This window comes from Diorhabda sublineata, chromosome X, assembly GCF_026230105.1.
Source record: "Diorhabda sublineata isolate icDioSubl1.1 chromosome X, icDioSubl1.1, whole genome shotgun sequence".
Taxonomy (NCBI): domain Eukaryota; kingdom Metazoa; phylum Arthropoda; class Insecta; order Coleoptera; family Chrysomelidae; genus Diorhabda; species Diorhabda sublineata.
This window is the reverse complement of record NC_079485.1, coordinates 13,534,733-13,556,781: the sequence shown is the minus strand read 5'-3', so window position 1 is coordinate 13,556,781 and position 22,049 is coordinate 13,534,733. Positions and strand designations below refer to the sequence as shown.

Sequence of the window (22,049 nt, the reverse complement as noted above, 5' to 3'; positions counted from 1 at the left end):
ACGTGTTGTAAATAAAAACAACAGAAAAAGATGGTTTCCAACTACCCTCCGATTGGTTCAGTCCCAGCCACTGCTGGTCATGAAGTATATCGTTAACCAGTAGATCTTGAGGCTGCTAACATCATCAGCGATCATCGATACTACTTTCCTGAACATAGATCAACCTGAACTTATGGACTGAAGCTATAGATAATTATGGGGAATGGAGAGCAATTTCTCTTGACATATCAAAGACTTTTGACAGGATTTCGCATGCTAACTTTCTAATTTTCTCAAAGACCGATCCACTCAGGCTGCTATCGATGGATACAACTCAAAATGGATTGAGCTTCGCTGAAATTAGCGCACTGGTTCAAATAAATCGTTCCAATAATCTTCGTAGGCACCAACAGATCACCACAATCAATACCAATCTCAAAAATAATTGATTTGATACAGCAACAACCCAGGCTGTTGTTTTACTTGTTTTTACTAAGGGATTGTTTACTATCAAAGCAAATTCGCTTGTTGGGCGCAACATGTCTAGGTATAGTCACATGGTGGAACTAGCTAATGCATCTTCACAAGAACTTGGAGCCGTCTTTAAGACCAAAAAGCTATATACTCATATGCAACAGCTTCTAATCCTCTACAAGACTCAAATATTCGTCCAACTTGGAAAGTATTGCTGGCACATATTGAGCCCGGTTTCCAAGAATACCTTGAGTCAATACAAAACGAAACAATTCGAGCATAAAACGTAGAAGAAACGTCGTTGACCTGACTCTGTTTTACCGATACTCTCTTTCGAGCTGTCCAACATAAATCCCACCTGGACAGCCTAAAGCATAGAAGAAAGGTCTAGAGCCGTATTTGAAAGATCTACTCGACGGGCAGACGTGGCTAATGAACATCGAGCTAACCTGTAGATGCTCTGAACGTCAATTTACCTTGGAGAAGTGCTAACCTGTGGAATCAGCTACCAAGGTAAGTCTACAACCTACAGAAGTTCAAGATCAATATCCACAGACAACTCCTCAAGGTAGGCACTACTGGAACTACTTCTTGTGCTTGATTCTTACATAAAAAAAGAATAAGGCAGCGTCAACTATCCGTGCAATGGATTCCGTGTATTAGGATTGCTTTATTAACGAGGTTTCTAGCAAAATTTATATCTGTACATGAAACTTGGACCCATTACTACATACCTGAAACGGAAAAACAGTTAAGACAGTGGATTGCAAAGGCGAATCAACTTAAAAAATGCAAGGACAGTTTCATCAGGCAAGTAAAGTCATGGCGATGAATAGATACAAAATTGGGCTTATCAACTTTCTTCAAATAACTAAAATAGTAACAATCATTACTTGATAAGGTGAAAATGAGAAAAAGCAACGACATTTGTAGAAAAATAAAATGCTTTTCCATTAGTTCAATGCACCTTCTTGGAATTGGTTCGCAATATCTGCCCCCTATTGACTTTTTCCTGTTTCTTAACCTCAACGTTTTAGTAGCAGCAGATGGTAATTATGGAAAAAAATGTCTTGTTTCTTTGTTACGTTGAAAACTTTGCATACAACCCTCATAATATCCATGGCCGTGTCGTCTATGAATCTGTCTTATGTCCTAACGAAAATTCCGGATTCATTTAACTCAAAATCACCCTGTAAATGAAAGTAAAACTGAACAAATTCTCGGCAATCTGAAATTCGTATTCGTAGCCATCAATTTTTATATCCTCTGGCAGCAACAAAGTGGAACTAGTGGCAATAGCTCACAGCGTGGCGCTGCCGAGATGTCCCCAACTGGCGGAGAGATAACAGCGAGGGGTTTATAGTCGTTTTATGTCATGTTGGTGTAGCGATCGAGCCCCGGGTTCCATTTTCGAGACTATTAATACTAACATGATCATTAAGTTCATATATATATATATATATATATATATATATATATATATATATATATATATATATATATATATATATATATATATATATTATATAATATCACAAACTCCAAGCCCGTGCCCTGTGGTATGAATAGAGTTTCTTATAAAGTTATATAAAATCAATTTCCAGATTTTTTCAATTAGTTGAAGCTCAAATCTTGATGGTACACCAGTATTTGTTTGTTAAAAGTGTTGGAAACCAATCATAGAAGACGACTGATTCTCCACCACTACAATGCGAAATTTCACATGTTTTGGAGACACCTCAATCGAAATGGAAATTAGTTCAAATGCATGTTAAAGTTATTGATTTTAATGGAGAACATTTTGAAAAATAATAACGTGATCTCAAAACTTGAGTAGCATCTCGCCTACAATATTGGAAATGTCTTTCTAGCTCAATTTATGATGCACCTTGCATACTAGTAAACGATGATTGATTTGTCTAAAGAAAAATCATTCTTTATAAACATGTGTAATACATTATTCCAATTGAAAAATTCAAACATACAAACTATAGAAGGAAATGCGCTCAAAATAAATCGAATGAAGAATATTTTGAAGAATATAAAGTCGTATCAAATTATAAATATTTGCTTTCATTTCTTGTTAAATAGCAACCCTCGTATCAGAATCAAGACTAAATTACAACCAGAAATATTTTACTATTTAAAAAATATAAATTTCTTTAATTTCTTATTTCTTAGACCTTATGATATATTAATGCATCTAAACGTTTTTGATTTTAGGTCTGTTCAATTTTAAAATTAGTTTTTTTTTCAATAATTTTTGAAAGAAATATGAAAATTTAGACGTTCAGAAAATGATATGGACAGTGACATTTGCGAAAAGCCAAAACGTCTAAATTTTCATCTATCTTTCAAAAATTATTGAAAAAAAAATAAATTTTAAAACAAAATAGACCTAAAATCAAAAACATTTAGATGCATTTAATATATATATATATATATATATATATATATATATATATATATATATATATATATATATATATATGTATGTATATGTATAGGTAATTGAGTGAGAGACTAATAAAAATTTATCGAATTCCAATTTACATTATTGATACGATAGCCCCATAAAAAATTTACTACAATTCGAACTTTGGAAAGTTTCGAGCAAACGATGCTGTTTGTGATCATGTATACGAAAAAATAACGAAATAACTTTTTTAACGAGACACTCCTCTGGTACTTCGAGGAAAAAACTGAAAATTTTATGTAATTCAAAATTGATACTAATTATATTAGAATGTTTCTGATTCCACTTAAATCAGACAAAACCAGTTAAGCAATCTAATAAAAACCGAATCGAAACCGCATCTTCACCTGTATAAAACTTATACAGGGTATTTCTATATTAAACCGACAACGCTCTACCACAGAGATATCTCAATAAATGACTCATTTTGATATGGGAATACGAACCCTTACGGGGCCTAATTGCTGAGATATAGGGTGTTCAAAATTTTAAATCAAATTGATGTTAATCAAGAACGCCTTTAAATCTGTTCATTTTGCTGCAACGGCAAGAAATTACTTGAACAGACGTTTTAGAGAAAAATGGATTGGTCGAGGTGGATTCTCCAAGGTCACCTGACTTAAATCCTATTGAGTTTTTCATGAACACTTTCAAATTTTTGGTTATCCCATCAATATTTATTGTCAAAGACACGTTTTTCAATGACACAACGGTGTAATAAGTTTTTGAGATTATATAATATATATATATATATATATATATATATATATATATATATATATATATATATATTTCCATTTTAGCTCCATAAAAAGTTTTTTAACTGAAAATAATCAGGCAATTTTAAAACAACATTGAATAAAGAATATATTCCAGTGGGGTAGAAAATAAGGGAATAAAAGTGACAACTAATCATTGGTTAAATTTTTAAAGTTTTTCTTATGACTATTACTTTATTAAGGTCACCAAATTTGGAAAAAAAATTCTTGATTTATGGGAAATTTTTCATTTTGATTTCAAATTTTTAACACCCTTTATTTCAGCAACTAGAGTTCTTAATAGTGTATCAAAATGAATGATTTACTGAGATCTCTCTGTGGTAGAGCGTTGTTGGTCGAATATAGAAACACCCTGTATAAGTTTATGAATGGTAACCAATTTCTAATTTAAAAACTTCATCAAATACCCATTTCGTAATCAAGATCTTCATCAGTTAAGGAAAACAATTTCCAGAATCATTCCATCAACACTGTTCGCATGACTAATAAAAATCAACTGCCACACATCCAATTTAAACCGAAGAGGCTTTCTATCTTAATTGGACTAGATAGACACGAAGGACTAATTGCCATTTTAATCCAAAGGTTTCTTTGATATCAGTAGAAAGCATATTTATTTATAGAAGGGAGAAAAGCTACCAAAAAGCAATTTTGAATAGATGTTGTAATCAGTTCATATATTTAAAAAAATTTTCTATTAACATCGAAACAAATTTTACAACTGCCTGGCCTCTCCACTACGAGTTAAAACTATCTGTGTAAGTTAAAATACTTATAGTAAAATCATGAAAATTTCTACGTTTGGGTTTTCGGATCGTTTTAACTAAAATATTTGCAAACATATACGATTGTAACTTTGTTATTTTAAATAGAACACCCTGTATATTGATACATTTTTCAAATCTACGTAAAATTTTAGTATACTTTTGTATGAAAACTTTTTTCGAAAAATGCATACTTTTTGAGTTATTAATTTTTTTGTGAAAAATTTGACTGTTGCAAACCCTTATAAATTATTTTTTTATGAAAATACCCGTAAAGATATGAAAATGGTTTCTATTCGATCGCTTTTAGCAAAGTCAGACGTATTTGAATCTATTTAAAAAAAAATTTATTTCATACAGGGTGTGTATACAAAGTGTTCTAAATTTAACTTCATAAATATCAAATTCTTTTATTTTTTTAAATAGAATTATCCAGTTTTTTCCTTCTTTAATGCATCCAAAGGTAGAAAAATAGGGCAAATTTATGAATATTCTCCTATAACTAAACCTCACCGTTTTCCAGATATTAAATATTTTCTGAAAATTTATAGAGAAAATTAGAAATCAACATAGACAGAAAACATTTAATATCTGGATAACGGTAAGGTTGAGTTATAGGAAAATATACATAAATTGGCCTCACTTTTCACCCCTGAATGCATTGAAATAGAAAAAACTGGGTGGTTCTATTTAATTCTTTTTGTAAAATTTTTTTGGATTCTATCATGGTAGGGGTAAATTAAAATCAAAATCTGCTCTATTTCAAAAAACACGCTTTATTAAATATCGTCTTCAGAACACAGTAACAATGATCAAATTATAAAATAATAAATTAATGAACATCAAAATCGTTTTCAAAACGTAATAACAAATAAACAAACATTTAGTAACATTTTTGACTACTAGTTGACACCACTCATCAAAGTAATACAGATACTGAAGAGGGCTTCGCGTTCTTTATCCCATTCTTGATATTTATGGCCCAGCATCTGTGAATATTCTGAGAGCGCCAGTTCTGCTTTGTCCCATATATCCTTGGAGTACATTTCAAGATTAAACCTGGCAAACTTGAAGGCACCGAGCTTCTCTGTGAAGTTCTTAACTTCAGTCTCGAAGGCTGCTTCGTCGATATCTGAAGAAACGGAGGACTTCATGTCTCGGAAGGCCAATTCGAAGCTCTGCTTTTTGCTGAAGTACAATTCCTCGATCAAATGGAAGTGCTCATCATGTATCAATGCAAGGAACTTCAATTTGATATACTTCAAGGGAACTAGTCTTGAGGGTCCGTACAATCTCTCCAGCGAGGTCCAGGTTTCCCCATTACCGATGTTTTGCTCGATCAAGACTCCCTTCATACCTTCCCAAAGGAAAACAGATGCGCTGATATCTGAAAAATTAAGAAAAATGTTGGGGAATGACATTAAATTTCGAAATTGATATTAGAATGATATACCCCGGATCAAATTATCCACACAATTCACCAATAATCTCATCAAAACTCTAGCGTGGTCGCATTTGGCCAATTTAGCCTTAATAATTAATACGTTTATAGCTTCTTCATTTTCCAAAACTTCCAACTCCTTTTTCATTGCTTCCAATCTTGACAGATGAGTGGTATTCCCAGATGATTGAGCGTTGGAATCAGCATTTGATGCCATTATTTCAGCGCAGTATTCCGTTTCTTAGAAATGTTTGATGAAAATCTGCTCTAACGATAGATTCGATGCTGTCAATCAACCTTTCTCCACCCGACTGAAACTTTCAACAAACAAAAGTGTGATATGACAGAAGCAATCACATGAATCAGTACTTCATCCGTGATTCGGATCAAATAATAATGATAGTCGAGGAAACAAATTATATTTTGGATTTATTCACATTTATTTTTTAATTGTTTGTATTAATTAAAATTTACGTTTCAATTACTAGAGTTGATATGAAATATTATACATATTTTTCACAACACATATTGATTTGTAACAGCAAATAGAAATGGAAACCTCCATTTCTATGGTTAAAAATGACAACTTTGACATCCACGTTATTTATTTCTATTAATCTTAAGTTTGTTATGAATTAAATGCATAGAAAATACGTAATAAATTACTCATTTCAATTATTTTGAACTATTGATCATGAAAATTGATATTTTCCAAATCGTTGAATTATCTGAATATACCTTTTAATGTTTGTACTTAACATTCATTCTACTTATTCAATATTTAATTTCGTATTAGGACTTTCCATATACCTCGTATATATTACAAATAAAAAGATTTAATTTAATAAGTTTTGTCAATATTTCCTTCTATGCAAATAAAAAATTTTATACCTGGACTATATATCAATATGTCAAAACTCATCTGTCTTATTACTAATGATTATTCATCCAATTCTTCTTCTTTTTTATTAATTTTTTTAATAAAATTTTTTATTATATGTCACAATACACGAAAAATGGGTTTGAATGCAATATTATTGAAAATTATAACCCTCCATATTTCATTATTATATTTAGATATCGTAGATAAAATTTTTGAATCTTTCATCTTTGTGTTAGCTTCTACTTACGTATTTCGCATATAAATCACGAAGTTTCCCGATGTGTACCGAATACCAAATGCGTCTCGGTAAACTTGACGTTTGCTGCACCGTATATTCACGTATTTTATTTTCGTAATAAAAAATTTAATACTATACAAAGTGGATCAGAAATAATCAGTATTTGATAGGAAAATTAGAATTTTTCATATGAAGTTTATGTTTTGATGGAATGAATATATGAAATAATTCGAACTTTGAATTGAACTGAAGAATTTCGCGATAGATGGAAGTTCAATGTGGAATGCCTTCGTACACTATGTAGGTATTACTATTGATTCAATACAAATAATATTTTTAATAATATATAATTATTTAACATATGATATAAATTAAGTTAATTCAATTGAAATAATCGTTAAAATTGTAATTGAAGGAGGTGTATAGGCAATTTAAATTACACAACCCTCTAGCGGGGTTGATACTACCCTTAAAATCTTAAATAGAAAGAGATTGAGTGATATCTCATTTTAAAAGTCGTTCAAGTACCTGTTTAAAGTACCATATATTTGACCTTGATCAGCTTATTTCGACAGCTCGTCAGTACTGCTGAACATTATTTTGAAATAAAATGGCGGATTCGATGAGTGCATTCGTCAAAAATAAACATTCGTTTTCTACTAAAAAGTAATTTAAAAAAAAACAGATATACGTCCTAAGTTTTCGGAAAACGGAATTCACGATTTTTATACGTGTATTTACATTATTGTCAAATCTTCCGTTTTCAGACAATATAAAAAACTTTGTTGTTTCTAATACAATACAGTATTTCGAGAAACAGATATTTCAATATAAAAATTCGAATCGAAATCATTCAAAATACGTAGACGAGGTGTGTGATAAAAGTAATGACATTGCCGAGAAGTTCGGAACGTATCTACCAGTATATGCTAGTATATGCAATGATCTTTTTATCCTTCACACGTCCTTAATCTTAATCTTAGTTTGAAATCATCAAAAGTAGCATCATATTATTTTTAACAGTACTAACTATTATGTTAACTTGTTGCTTTTTTTGCATCTTATTATTATCTAACATCAATTTTCATGCCTTCTTCTTCTCAATGCTTGTCTGCATTCTTCATCAAACCATTCATTTTTGATTGTTTGTTACCCTCTGATTCTTTCATTGCTTTTTTCTATTTCCCCCCATTCCATTTCAACATCTTCCTATCGCTTATTTTCTAAACTGGTCATAACATTTTAAAAATGGTCAGCTACAACTTAGTTCTTTGAGCTGTGTTCTTTATATTCCTTGAGATCTTGTGTAATGAAAGAGCATAAACAAATGTAGAGATTGAGAGGAAGAATAAGAAATAGTTGTTATGTACTCGTAGTTGTTCAAATTTGGAAAATGTAAGTAATTAGTTTTAAGCAAAGAAACTGTCATTTTCACGATGCAATTCCTACACATTGTAATGGGTTTTCCAATAGGGACTTGACAAATTTGAATTTAGTTTGTGAACGCACCTTTTCACTTAACATCTAACTGTCACTGTCAGTTTATTCAGTAGACATCTTCATCATGAAGTACACGAACAAACAACGTCTGCAAATCTTAAAAACTTACTACAGAAATTCGTTACTAGTAACAAGTTTAGTGAAAAAGTTTGGGTCTTCATATTCGTTGTGTGATGTTGCGTGCCAGTGAGACTACGGGTTGGTTGAAGTGTCGAAAATATCGCCGCTGTTGAAACATCCGTAGCAAATGATCCAAATCAGTCAATTCCTCGGCGTTCTCAAGAGTTGGGCATCGCCCAGACCACTTTATGGCGAATTTTGCGTAAGGATCTGACTTTACAAGCATATAAGATCAGGCTCATTCAGGGCCGGATTAAGCTAGGGGGTAGGGCCCCATCATTTGGAAATCATTCTGTATTTTTTGATGTGTTGATACCACAAATCTAACGTATTGATATTATTTTGTGAGTTTTTCCGGGTTTTCGAATTCCTTAAGGGGGCCCCGTCATTATTTTAGCCCCGGGCCTTATAAATCTTAATCCGGCCCTGGGCTCATTCAAGAATTGAAGCCGATGGACCATTCGAAGCGACTTACGTTTTCCGATTGGGTTCTGGAAAAGATGCACCAAGATAATCAATTTCATCGCAAAATCATCTTCATTTCTGGCTCAATGGGTTTGTCAATGAACAAAATATGCGATATTGGGCGTGTTTGTTCAATGAAAAACCACTTCATCCACAAAAGATAACTGTTTGGTGCGATTTGCATATTTTTTCGCCGACGATAGTGGTCGCCACGTTACTGTGAATAGTGATCGTTATCGCGCCATGATTATCGATTATTTTTGGCCAGAATTGGAATATATGAAACTTGGACAGCATGTGGTTTCAGCAGGACGGCGCCACATGCCACACAGCACATGTTGCAATCGATTTATTGAAGTTTAATGAGCGTGTTATAGGGACTAGTCGATTGGAGAAGCTCAAAGTGAAATGAATGAATGAATAAAAGTGAAATGCAGACGTTTCGGCCTAAATGTGTGACCGAGTCATGGAAAATTGGGTCTAACGAATCAACCGCTGCAAACTTGAAATATCTTAAATGGTTTTCGTTTTATTTTGAAAAATGTTCTCAACTTCTTATTGGAAAACCCCTTATGTATAAAATAATTTTCTGACATCACATTTACACTGTTAAATCATTTTTCCATTATTTCAGAAATCTTTCCCGATAAAACTATTTTATTACTCAATACATCTTCATTTAGAGTTTCTATTTCACAAAAAAACCTTCTAGTATCCATTCCCCTTTAATGAAATTCCAAATTGCCTTCATATCCTTCCGTATTAGCTAATCTTGGAATAACGATTACATTCACTCTTTCAGAGATTGAGAGCGTTACTCAATTTGCAATTCAAATCTCATTTCCGACATTTAGTATGTATGGCAATTCATGAAAATATTATGAGAAGTTGCTTCTTCCAATATCAAATCGGCTAGGGGCTATCGAAAAATGAACTCGACTGAAAAATTTTCTGAATAACAAGGAAAACATCGGAAAATTTACGAGTATAATATAGAGTCAAGAGATATAAAAGACTAAGTTAGTCAGATATATTTTCTAAAATTCTTTTTCATACAGTAAACTGTTAGTTCGTAAGGTTTGTGGAAAGATAGTTTAGAAATATTCTTTAACATCATTTGAACTGATTAAATTGGATCATTTGGAGCTGTTCATATGGATCGAAGCAGTGCTGGGAGACTTCTTTGGTGAGCGCTTTTAGGAGATCTGCCACTTTTTGCTTTACCATCGACTCAAATCGGGTCCCTTTCAAAGCGGATCTTTTTCTAACCTTTCAAGGAAATCTGAGCAGACCTGTTGACGCAAGAGCTTTTGGTCAGGAGTTAGATTTTTTGACACAGATTTTTTCTAACCGCTTTTACAGCTTCTGCAATCATTCGGATGCTCATTCGACGACCTGCACTCACAATTTGGTTGCTTTTGGTGCTTTATCTGCTCTCACTAAAGAGCTTACACCACTCAAAAACTCGCTCACGAGATACAGAATTGTCTCCATGGTTATTTGTATGTTTGTTTCTTAGTTTTTACAAGCTTTAGTCTACAAATTGTGAAAATTTTTTGACAATAGAGTATTTCTCTCTCAACTTTCTCTAACTCAAAAGTACTGGAGTTGGAATTTGCAACACCCTCCATCTTTAAGTAGTCTCTGACTTTATTTAAGTCGCTGTTAACACAGAATATACAGTAACTATTCTTTCAAGGTCAGTTTAAGTGCTCGTATTTGGTAATAAAAGTCCTTCAGAAGCAGCTGTGTTTCATTGATATAGCGAATTTGAAAAGGATACTGAGGAACGTGCTGCAAGCTCCCTCTCTTTAGTTATTATTGGAAAATTGAGGGAGTGAGATGTATTGTTTAGAATATCCAAGCCTTGGAGCTGAAACCATAACTTTCTTTTGTTTTATCGCTGGAATCTATCTCTTGCTTTTATATCGACTAGCAGCTTTTAGTTCTCCGTTGTCATCATCTTCTTATAGTTTCCTCTAATGTTTTCTAATCAGGTTATCTCATTGAACCAAAACTCAAGGCACCGACACTCCACAATCACAAGGACTTACCGGGAAGAAGAATTTGAGGATCAGCTTTGAAAAAAATAATCCTAATGAAGCAAGAATACTGCATGTAAATATTGAGATAATAAATTGGCCAGAAAACATGTTTGAAAGTTATTCGCCTACTGTAATATCATTGGAAACTAATCCATAGATCTCATATGGGCCCAAATAATAAATCCTCAGAAAGAAAAAAACATTCAAAACGGCTAAAATTAAAATCTTGTGGGAGCTGATGCCTTTCAAAACTTCACGGAAGGAACATAGCAGAAAGCGATGCATTATGTATTGAAAGAAGAAAGTCCAGTGTGAAACCCATGATGCACTGGAAATGATTTTTTCAATTGTGGGTACGTCATATTCTACTTATATCATTTACTTGTTGAAACCACAACAAAGTAATTAATTGATTGATATATTTTTTACTGAATAAAGGAAGGTACTCCACCCTACGAAATAATAATTTCCATGTGCTACAAAATGAGGAGATTGATCTGATTATTCAGTTTGAGTAGTACCTCAGATGCTTTTTTAGTTTTCGTTTTCTCGCTTCCTCAAGAACTCACCTAGCTCCCTCACATTCTAAGGTTAGTCCCATTAGAATGACCAGCACGGCGAAAACCCATTGAGATTAAACTTGTTTCTTTTATTTTTCCATTATATTTATTTAAAATGAAGGTTCGAAGTTGACGTCAGTTCAACGAAACGATTTGATAAGACAGAAAATAAATTTTAACTTAATATATAGCTGTCTATCTATCTCAGTGTAGTTTAATTAAGTCCATCTATCTTTCGAAAAACACAAAAAGTTATTGGAAAACGTCTCGCAAGTTTTCCTTGCGTGTACAAGCAATTCAACTAATTATTTTTAACAGGCTTCAAAATATGTACTAGAGAATTTGTGGCAATACAACTTCAGAATTTTATTTGTTTTTTTTCATTCATTCCTGCTTCTTATTTATTTGCTGTCAAGAACATGAAGTATTTATACAGTGCATCCATAATGATTTATAAAGTCATTTTTTCATGTAAAAAGCAAGCACAAGATGGCAAAAACCTATTACACTGAAGTAGTGCCTACCATATGAAGATGCCTGTGTATATTGACCTAGATTCCAATGTAGACGTGCTGATTTAACCGGTTTCTACTTGACGTTTTAGGCGTCTGCAGTCCAAATTTATGAGCCTCATCTGCTTGTCGAGTGGGTCTTGCAGATACTGCTCCAGATGATATTATATTGGAGTGAGCATCTGCCGTGGTAGTATCGGTAAACCCAAGTCAGGTTTGTAACTTTTTTCTATGCTCTAAGCAGTATATGTTTCATGTCAATTCTAGATCGCGTATGAATCTCTTCAGTATTGAGTCGTGCATCCTCATGATGGGAAGCTGTTGTGAAATATATTACTTTTTGGTTTTTGTTAAGCTCCCTTAGCTAATTCAGTCACATAACTATTCCAAGAAAAATAGCTCCCAATCTCACACCCAACGAGCGAATTTGGTGAGCTGGCGAGCTGGTGAGCTTCAAATCCTGAGCTACAGTGCTAGTATACTTCTTAAAAACATCTGCCTGGATTTTTACTGCATTAAATTTAGATTGCCTCGATCCCACTTTAGAATGCTTCAAGATCGGTGTAGATGGTTGCGAATATACCGTTGATGTCCAGGGAAAGAGAGTAGGTGACAGGATGCATCCCTGGCGAATAGCAGCGTTGACCTAAAATATTTCTGAGATATTTCTATCGATAGCGACTTAGGTGGATTGATTTTTGAGAAAGCTACTAAGCCAGTCGATGAGTGAGGAGCATAAACTATACAATCTTGTTGGTATGCCAAACCCTGTCAAAAGCCTTCGGAATATCCAGTACGATTGCTCTAGATTCCTCATGTTTCTCTATAGCTTCAATCCAAACGTTGATGATATAGACCAGGAGATCCCTGGTTGATCTAATTTCACTAAAGCCTTATTAATATTCACTGATGCTAGCAGACTCGAGATATTTTAAGATTTGCTGGTTAACGACTTTCTTCGTGACCTTGGGAATGGCTGAGACCAAAGCAATCGGAAGGTAGTTGTTTAAAACCGTATTTTTTCCATACTTTGGTATGAGTTGAACCCTAGCAAGTTTGTAATCTGCAGGGACGATAGGAAAAGAGTTCGCATAGAGGAATTGTTAGTTCAGTTATCCATTTCTACAATACAATGTGGGGTATACCATCTGGGCCATTGGTTTTATTAATATTTGAGAACTTTTGTCTCATTTTAGTGTCGAACTTATATTTCTAGTATCGATTAACCAACTCCTGGATAGTAGTTTTCCCCGTGAATTAATAATTATCAATAGTTGAATTTGAAGCAAATATGCTTTCTCTTCTCCAGTGAAGGGAAGAATTTTTGACTTTCAAAAGCCTTGGTGGACCTCCTTTTTCACAGACCAAAAAGACCTTGATCCATTTGAGCAATTGTGAATCTCCTCATTGTATCGTTCCCTCAAAGCATCTATAATCTGCTTGCAAGTATTTCTCAAGAAAACAAAGTTAATACGATTTTCAGCACAAGGATTTGAGCGCCATTTTTGTTGTTTTGCAGTTTATATCAAACCATGGATTGTTATCTATAAAGCACTTGAAAGAGTTAGGAATAAAGGCCAAGATTATTATCAAAATCTAGTTTGGACACACAGGGTCATTGGAGATAGATCAAATATAATTCTAAAAAAAAAGGTAGATACTGAGTTTGGATTTCCAGTTCACACGTTCCTGAAATTAGTTTGTGATCTGTACAATCGCGTTACATAAATCAGGTTCTATTGATAGAAACAGGTCTAAGAGGCTAGAAAAGTTACCATCTCGATCGGGGACTTTGGATGGTTCATTGATAAGTTGGATCAGTCTGTGACTGTTTTGAAAAATTACAATTTTACTAGCCAATTAGACCACAAATATGGAGATGGAAAGGGATCTGAATAGCTACAACCAATTGAAAGGAGTTGAGACCAGGGAAATCGACAAAAGACTAGTGACAAGGAACAAAACGTTTGGAGTTCTTGGAGGACTATTAAGATCAAAAGATGTTTCAAGAGCCGCCAAGTTACACATTCATAAGACCACCATCGGTGATGTATGGTGTTGAGTGCTGGATCATGAACAGAAAAGAAGGAAACAAAGTAGACATATGGGAGAGAAATGTAATAAGGAGGAGAGGGCGTCCACGGAGAAAATAGATGGAAGCATGGGGAGAAGATTTAGAAAGAATAGATGGAGGAAAGCAGTAAAGCGACTCCAGACAAGCCTTGGGCTTGTTCAATATCCATAACAGAAATTCCAATTCAATATAGCTTAAGTGACTATCAATTATAGCTTAAGTAAGCTATAGTATCAACTAAATTAACAATATATATCATAAGAAATATCTTATTGACTCTACTATTGTATTGAACCTGTCACAGAAACGCCCTCTATACTTTATGTAATCCTGAAGTTTTCGATAGGAAAACTTCATAAAATGCGTTATTCTTTCATAATACAACGAGAAAAAAATATCCAGTTAACGTTAAATTCGAAAATACCACTACCGACGAAGTTATTCGAACTTCCAAACTTCAGTCATCAACTTTGTTCCTTGTACGTGTATTGGTTATTATTACATTCTTATCCAAGTGGGATCATGACGAGCATTTCTAGAGGATCAAAACTCCTCATCAAAGCGAACAGAGGTGTATGGAGGAATTTCTTTTATACAAATTCGTGATTGGAATGACCGTTAGTTTATTTTAGACTTGAATGTATGATGATGATTTTTTCGCAAGACTACTTGTATATGTATATATAGATTTGGGATCTCGTATACACTGCAACCCAAAGCATCTATTGCCTCCCCATTTACTGGAAGACTCCTTTTAAAAATAACATGAGATGGCTTCAATTGCCAGAGATCTTCATCTTCTATTTCATGAACTTCCAGGTGGAGTACTCTGGAGTTCCTTAGTGTTTCACAATTCGAGAGAATGTGGATGGAAGCTTCGTCGTCTGTGTGGTGTTTGTTGAAGCGACAATGCCCCGATAGAACTTCTATTAGTATTCGTAGATTGTTATTACTTATATTAATACACCCAGCAGATCTTCTCTGGTTATAGTTTCCCAGAAGAGTTTTTGTCTGTCTCATCCCTTGAAGGTTATCCCAATAATTGGTTCTGCTCATATCTACCTTCTTTTCCAATGCTTTTCCTACATTTCTGTAGCTGATACTACAGAAGGATTCAGATCCCATGAAGAGCTTTTCAACCCTCGGTTATCAGTTCGTTCAATTTTTCTAGTTAATTTAAAACGAGTTTGGATTTTATGACATTCGAGCTTAGAGTTCTAATTGCTGCTTGACTATCGGACAGGATAGAAGTTTTATAGTGCTTATTGTTCATAGTAACAGCGTCAATAATGTCTTCTTCCTATGCTCCATCTACATCCACAAAAATATCAATTTCTCCCAAATAATTAAATTAAAGCCTATGAAACTTTTGGAAATTGGTCCAGCAAAAAAAACCCAATCTGTGGTCTATTATTCGATATAAAGCGCCATGCTTTTACTTGGAGACAAATTCGAAATCCAAATTTTGCAGTTTTAGTTTTATTTAGAAGATAAAATAAAAATTAAAAACCTAAGAAGTCTTCTATCTTCTCGCAAGAAGATATCATAAAATTTTTAACACAAGCACCTGACTAATTGCAATTTATTTAACTTTTCTCATTTCATATAAACCTCATTCTAATATTCAATAATTTCAGGCTGTTTTGTCATAACGAGTAGCCTATTCTTGCGTGATGAAGACCAAACTGCTTTCCAATGTGATAAAAAAAGATGATATCGAAGAGAAAAGGCAGTAAGGCAGAATATTGGCCAAAACAAATTTTACGAATGCTTAGATTATCTGAAATTATCAAATCCCATATTTTACACAAGTCGCATTTCTCTAGAAGGTCCTCTTCTACTATTTCAGCTGCTGATGAAGAAAATACTCTTCAACTGAAACAACAAGGGGGTAATAGATTAGCAGTGGCAGCGAAGGGGTATGTTAAAGACATCATTGTAAAGAATATCAAGTTATGCATTAACCTCGCTGGCTCAATTGCAATACTACCTTCAACTTCTTCTTGAACTCCCGTGGTATATGTCGTCAATAAATCCACTTCTAACCTCACTTGGCTATAATGGCATCTTTGTCCATATAGAGTATTTCTCTAACCTATCTTAACCTCAAAACGAGTATTTTTGACGTTTATTAACAATGTGTACAGAATCCAATCAAGCGGGAATTTTGAATTTATCATAATTTTAAATGAAATTTTTGTCTTGGAGTAAGTAAACTCAATACATTGAGTACAATCTTGTAGATTTACTACGTTCTATGGGCTTTGGTACTAACCTCAAAATTGAACAGAAATGAGATTAGTTCATTATCAACTGGCGGTTAATAATAAAATAATTAGATGGTGAAAATGAACTGACATGCTGAGAACATGTATATGATTAATAGTGAAAAAACGTACATTTCATTCATTCATTCATGCTACAAAATTTTTGTTTGATATACGTTTTGTTCATATTTAATAGATTACATAGTGATTCATTCCATAATCAAATGAATATGGACCCGTCACATGTCAGTTATAACGAAAAACAATTCTAACTGAAAATTATAGAAAGTAGTTTTATCACGAATGGAATTAATTCAAATTTCACTAACACATTTATCATTCAATGGGAATTTGAGTGCCGAAGGCAGAAGAATCACGTGACTGATGTGGAATTTGCAAAAAATCGCGAATACGATATTTAGTATTTTATTTGAAACAGGGCTGGTTCCAAATCAATCATGAAAGTTAAGATTAAGGAAAAGGAAATTTTTTCAACCCCTTTGATGGCAAACACAGTTTTATGCTCAAACTAAAATTAGTAATTGAAATTAACGCGTATACCGAATATTCTTAATACAATTTTACGCTCATTTTTACAGTGAATATGGAAAAATTATCTCTCTAGAAAGAGTTAGTTTTAGAAATGTTGAGACAGAGCAGATTAGAATCACATCATGATTTAAGGGTGATTAGGTCACTAGATATGGTTCTATGAATTGAGGGCTGCTCCAAGAGAAACTAGTATCGTCTGCAAATTGACGTATTTCACTTCTGATTTCTAAATGGGTGTTTATTAACAAAATAGGGTCTCGTACTGAGCCTTGGGGCACTCCACATTCTATTGGCTTGCAAGAATACATCGTTGTATCCACCCTTATAAGCTGACTTCTATTGGTATAACTTGCGAGAGGTCTTTCTCTGAAGCCGTTGTACCGCAATTTATTAATTAAAATAAATTCCAAAATGACTTCCAAAAATTCTAACTTCTCAAATAAACAAGATATTGATATTCCGTCTTTTGCAAGTATTACTGCAACTAATTTGTTTTAGCACAATTCAACATGCGCACAATTGGTGCCCCTAAGCACTTCCAGTCTGTAATCAATTTCAAGCTAGGAAGTAAACAATTGGATGTAATTCTTTTAACTGAGGAAGAGCAAGCATATCCAGGTAGTTTCAGCCAGTAACCGTGGCTTCTATGAAGAAGAAAGAACCAAATTCCACACGTTTTGGTCGATCTGTTGGTAACAGTGCCTGCAGCAACTGTATCTTATAGGCATACAGATACAACTGTTTATGAAGAGCCTTGCGGATTGTGGTTGTAAGCATTTGGACTTGTGCTGGGTCGTCCGGCTCCACTTTTATGCAATACTGATCCGGTGCTCATGAAGCTTGTTTGCCACGCACGGATGGAGGGTCTGGATGTTGAGTCTCTTTGGAATTTAACCCTGAAGTTCCGTTGAACTTGTGTATCTGATTTCGTCTCTATGAACCATGACACGCATTGAGCGTTCTGTTGTGGTGTCCACATCTTCACTTATAACTATTCAGCCTATTGAAAAAAACTTTATTAGTTGCAGTAATACATGCAAAAGACAGAATATAAATATCTTATTTATGTTCGAAGTTATGAATTTTTAAAGGTGTAAAGATAATTTTGGAAAACCCTATATTATTACATATTATTAAGTTTTAGAGAAATCACAAAAAATTGTTGTAATGGAGAGACTTTAATGTATATCTATATTTTCAATACTTCTATTTCAACTTTGAAAAAAAAAATTTGTATAAAAATGTTCCTTTTTTTATTCAGTTATTAATATCAAATTCATACCTCAACGACCTTTTTATGAAATGGACTTGATTTTTAATTCAATGCTTAGGAATTCTTGCACTTAATTTAAAACTGATTCTTCCCAGAGACGACAGTGATTATAAAAACGTTCCAATGAAACTTTAAAGCAATTAAGAGTTTGAGAACGTACTTTAGGAGTTGAAAAACTAAGTCTACTAAAGTTTCAGTTTCTCGTGCTCGCTTATTAATTTTTTTGAAGTACTGTTGAGACGAAGTGCAGCTATCTCGACGTTTTTCTTCATTCCGTTAGAGTTAGGTCAACAAGGAAGGAATTGTTTTATACGATTTTAAGCGAAATTAGGTGACTCAAGCAACAGGGTTAACTAACTTCGAACTCTGAAGACCTAACAATTACAGGGTGAACCGAAACACGAAAACGATTGAAGTATCTTTCGAAAACCATCTCGTTTTATCTAAACTTCATTGTTTTGTTAGATTAACTAAATATAAAGAGGTTCATTATCAGAAACGTTGCTTGTAATCAGAATAATTGTTACTTTGATGAACCGCGACGAAACTTATTGATACCGATCATAAACTTTGGACTAAATTGAATAGTTTTGTGTAAAAAGTTATTATAAACACGGTCTAGTCGAGAGTTTAATTAAACTAGTGAATTCACTAGAAACTCCTGTCTCGACAACAATCGAAGTTGTTTGAGTAATATTACATCATCTCAAGATATTGATTCAATAAGAAATAAGTTTACAACAAACACAATTTGTCATTTATCCGTAAGGAAAGTTAGTTTTTAACAACATACAGTTTACAAAATGAGGTTATGATATCAGAAATTTAATACATTTCTATTAATAATTTTAAAAATTACTATGAACTATGAAAAGTATTGAAATTAGATTGGTTTTCTGGTAGAAATTAATAACTTCTAGGACCCTTGAAAACGAGAATAACGCAGAGTCTGGAGTATTGTTTATGGGGATGAATTAAGAGCAACTATTAAACACTGTGATTATTTTGTAATTTAATCTGATGCGAGCTCAAATAATTTGATCAAAAATAAAAAATGGACATCTATTCTAGACAGCAACAGAAATCACGATCAATATTAGTGTTTTTACATCACTCAAAAGCTGTCGATTTGTTAGTTTAAAAATTGGTTTTCAAAGAAACTCCTTCAAAACTCGATGGTAGGACCTCATGTGAATTTAAAGTTATACCGTCTCCTAGAGGTCGAATTCAAAAAGGCTGAAGATTCTCAATTTGCATTTTCAAATATTGGATCATTTTAATCTAGTATGAAAAACAGGCAGGAATTATTTAGGATTCTTGAGAACATGGTACAATTTGTTCAAAGACAGTCCTTCCAGACGAGGAATGTTCTTATCCATTACTCTGAGTTTTCTCCTAAATTCTGTTCAGTTAGTATATCTGCCTTTAAAAAAATTCATATCTTATTTGGAAAATACGAATCAGCAGCCATTTAAAACCGTGGAAAACTTTTCTGGACTAACATTCTTTCAGTTCTTATCAGTAGAACTAGAGGCAATTCTTGAAGAATTTTAGAAAGTGATTGGCCCTTAACTAACTCCATTTCTTTATGTAAACCTGCATAACTTAATAAGCAAAACAATTCTATTTATAAAATAGACAATGGTTTTTTCTGCAACCTCATAAAGTGCAAGATATTGATTTAGGATATGAAAAAATGCATGTTGATCTTTCACAAGGATTGTAAAAACTGTTTGATGTATTAGGTTTCCAAACTCTTGTAAAAATCCCCCTTGGCGTTCAAATTAACTAAAGCGATAAGTTTCCTCAATTACAATAAGACCTAGAACAATCTAGAACTGATGTCTAGAGCATTCAACATTTTGTTCACTGCAAATAGATGCAACACCACTACATTGAAATAAGCAAATAGGAACTTCAGAGATCAGTTTAAATCATATGAAACACCATTCTAGATATGATAGAATAGATGATCTTTGGATTGAAATCATTGGAAACAGTGATGCTCTGTGTTTCCTTCGGATACTAAATTACTATTGACTGGACTAACATTCTTTCAGTCCTTGTCAAAAGAACTAGATCTAATCCTTGAAGATTTTTCGAAATGATTGGCCCTTAACACCATTTCTATTTCTTTATGAAGGCCTGGTTTCTTTTCTGAATAACTTAATAAGCAAAGAAACTCTATTTATAAAATAGACAATGGTTTATTCTGCAACCTCTTAAATGTGCAAGATATTAATTTAGGGTATGAAAAAATGCATCGGAGTCAAAGTTGAGGACATGTTGATCTTTCGCAAGGATTATAGAAACTGTTTGATGTATAGAGTTTCCAAACTTTTGAAAAGATCTCCCTTGGCGTTCAAATTAACTTAGGAATAATCTGTGCAACTGATGATGATATTTGGATGGAAATTACTAGAAACAGTAATGCAACGGATGATACAACTTCTTCTAATAATTTCTCACGGCAATATGACAGCAGAGTGAGATTTTTCTGTCAATAAGGAGATTTTGGTTTGAATTGTAGAAGAAGAATCACTTTTAGGCCAAAAATTAGTGTGCGATTCTCTACAAAAAATTGGTGGACTCAAACATGTAGATATTTCCAAATTTATTATGCTCTCCAAAAGAATTACCCACTCAAGATACGAGGACGTACCCAAAAGTAACCGGAATAGTATTGCCATGGGAGGAGCTTTTGTAGTACTGATTTCTGCCACTAGGGCCTGCCTAGCGTAACTCGTCGCCAGTTCAGTGCCGGGCGGGCCGTTGTCCTACCACGTTCTGTTCGACATTAATGACCGTTTTTGCTAGAGCTGTTTCACTGCTGTTTCGTTTTTTTATGATGGTAAATTAACGTGAACAACGTGCCACTGTGAAATTTTGTTTTCTACTCGGCAAAAACGCTGCTGAAACTGTTTTAATGTTGAAAACTGCTTACAAAGATAATGCTATGGGGAAAACTCAAGTGTGTTAGTGATTTTCTTATTGATTTAAAAATGGTGACATGTCGAATTGATGACAAACCTCGCTCTGGACGTTCATCAACTGCCCGAATAAATGAAAATGTTGAAAGAATTCGAGAGCTTGTGCGTACAGACCATCAACAGACAATTGATCAATTGTCTGAAATCAGTGGAATATCTTGGAGCAGACAGGTGACTGGTTCTTCCACCATAATAACGCACCTGCACACACAGCCATCATTGTTAGCCAGTTTATGGTTAAAAATAACATGGTTCCGCTGTCCCATGCACCTTACTCTCCTGACCTGGCTCCATGCAACTTTTTCTTGTTTCCACGCATGAAAATGGGCATGGAGGGACGCCGATTTCAAGACATCAAGAAAAGAACGAGACAGAAGCTTGCAGCCATCTCTAAAAATGAGTTCAAGCAATGTTTCGAACAGTGGAACAAATGTATTACTCGTAATGGAGAGTATTTTGAAGGGGATAAGGTTGTTTTGTAAATATATAGCATTTAAAAAATAATTCCGGTTATTTTTGGGTACCTCTTCGTATGGAGTACCAAAAAAAGATGAAAAATTATAAAATTTCATGGAAACTGGAAAAAGAAAACTAAAGAAACAAAAAGAGAGCCTGAAAACAAAAAAGAGGAAAATCTTTGAGGACTTTCATAAACAG

At 33.6% G+C, this 22,049-nt stretch overlaps 1 protein-coding gene across 2 annotated transcripts in view; it reads left to right on the top strand.

Annotated features, from left to right (window-relative positions):
• LOC130451491 (neuronal growth regulator 1-like) overlaps positions 1–22,049 on the top strand; it is a 105,422-nt gene that overhangs the window by 32,678 nt on the left and 50,695 nt on the right. The gene's annotated exons all lie outside the window — the stretch shown is intronic.